At 28.4% G+C, this 2436-nt stretch overlaps 1 pseudogene; it reads right to left on the bottom strand.

The window, feature by feature from the left end:
• Positions 1-326: 326 nt before the first annotated feature.
• Positions 327-1208, bottom strand: LOC114123051 (uncharacterized; annotated as a pseudogene).
• Between the last annotated feature and the right edge of the window lie 1228 nt (positions 1209-2436).

Here is a 2436-nt window from a genome sequence, read left to right as displayed (position 1 = left end):
TTATTCCAAATCCAATTACCTATTATTACACTAGTCATTAATTTAAGTATTGTAATATTTTTTTCATTAGAATAAATTTTAAATCTTAATACATAAACATAAATCTTGGTAAAATTAATAAACAATATTGTCGTATTCGTATTGTCATTGATTATAGAATAATCTATTCTATAATCAATGGTATTGTACAAAAACTACAAAATGGTAATAATGGTGATAATAATAATAATAATTGAACGCGATGTTTATCGTTTGATCGTGGTTGCTGTAATTAATAACTGTTAATTGATACAACGCCATCTATAGGCAACCACGTAAAATATTATTTAATGACATGTACATTTTTGTATAAAAATTCCAGGCAAATCATTTTTGAAGTTGCTTGATACTGAGTTCCAACTTCCCATTATGGTATTGCAACCGTCAGATGCAAACCCAATAATATTATTAAGTGGGACATTTTCTGATTTAAATGAATTGATAACTTCTGCGTAAATGAGAATTGGAGTTGCTCCTTTATTTGTATCATCAGAGTTCCTAAACAATTCTACCAAACTCCATAACTTTGTTTCAATTTTATTTGTCAAAGTGTTGAAATACCTTACACATATACATGGTGTTTTTAAAGTACCTACGTCGGTGCTCTCATCTATAATAACGCTAAATGGATTGCTTTTCAAATTATTTATCAGATCTTCTTTATAGATTTTGCTGATAACATTTTTCACAACACATGTAGCTTTCGTTCTCCCTAGTTTTATACCTTGAACAACTTCTGATTTAGGAAATAAATCTTTCATAAGTTTTGACAAATGGTCCACAGTATTGAAAGAAATATTGTGTTCCGATAGGAATCCACATATTTTAATTTCAGCCGACTTAATTGCATCAGCTGTCTTCTTTGCTTTAATTTTATTCAGATTCTCAAAATAAGAAGAGATCGAATTTTGGTTAGTGACAGAAATGGCATTAGTTTTATGTTTAGTACTCTGAGCATGTTTTTTCACAGTTGTCAATTCAGATACAAATTTAACTTAACAATACCAACAATATGCTTTTAGAGGATTATTAATTACTGGTTGAAGCCAATTTTTAAAAATGTTAATGTCCATCCATTCTTTGCGAAATTTTTGTTTTTTATGGCCAAGTTTTCCTGCTGCTTGATAGTGTGGAGCTCTTAAACTTTTTTCCTGTTCATCTGAACTCATTTTAACACCAATTAAAAAAAATATAATAACTAAACAGTTAATAAACAGATTATATTCCAAATATATTCACGTATTATGGAGTATAACATTATAAACTATTTTTCTTAATTTAGTATATAATATGATCAATGTTATCAATGTGGTTGTGTATACAAATGAATTGTAAAAGTAGCTATTAATAAACTATCCATGACAGAAACTATTTATTGGGTATATAAATATACATATTATATTATTATAATCGTCGTGAAATTATCAATGCATTCTTATCAATTTCCTTGAAGTAAATATTAAATATTGTAAAAAGTAAATATAGATGTTAGAGGAAGATAATTTAAAAAAAATTTAATTTTGGTAATTTTTCAATAATTACCGTATTAACTTATTATTTTGACCAGTCCGTCCCTGGGCCGTACGGATAGTTAAATTACCGTACCTCCCCAACCAAGACCGTACCATTGGCAACACTGAAGGGGATTTCGATTTTATTTTACGTGGCGTTTATATTATGTTTATATATGTATCTTTCGGATCACCTCCCGTAAACATACCACTGCACCTATGTAGTATGTACCTACTAGGTATTAAAATTATAAACTTAAGTAGTTAGTAGTTACTCACCAGAAAAACAATGTATTTATTAGATATATAAATGTGTATAAAAACAAGTCCCTTTCACATCGATTGCTAAAAACACACTAAATCAGAATTTACAGAATTTAAAATAAAATATATAATCGAAGAGTTGTTGCCAATAGCTATTGATAGAACGGAAGGTATAGAGAAAATTTATTTTGATATTTTGTTGCGCGTGTCAGCAATTACTAAGATAACGATTACAATTTCAAAAGTCCAAAAGAAATGTATTTTGATATTTCGTCGCGCGTGTCGCCAATTACTTAATATGACGGTTGGAATTTCAAAAGGCCAAAAGATTAGATTTAACAATGAATAGTATCTATAACTTAGACCCACACCGAACAGCATCGGTAGAAAACTGGTAAAATTATACAGCAAATACAGGCAATAAATTACGATAATGATAACTAATTAAAAAAATAAATAAATAAATAAATTGTCAAGGATAAGTACCTGAGACATATATCAGTAGAGATAAACTTCCGATTTTGGCACACACGTTATATTACGAAAATAATTGGACCATTCAACGTTATACTTCATTAGAAGAAAGTCGAACTACCTACACAAAAAAAAAAAATATTCAAAT

This window comes from Aphis gossypii, unplaced genomic scaffold (genome assembly GCF_020184175.1).
Source record: "Aphis gossypii isolate Hap1 unplaced genomic scaffold, ASM2018417v2 Contig00361_ERROPOS139634+, whole genome shotgun sequence".
NCBI classification, from domain to species: domain Eukaryota; kingdom Metazoa; phylum Arthropoda; class Insecta; order Hemiptera; family Aphididae; genus Aphis; species Aphis gossypii.
This window is presented reverse-complemented; position numbering and strand designations above follow the sequence as displayed.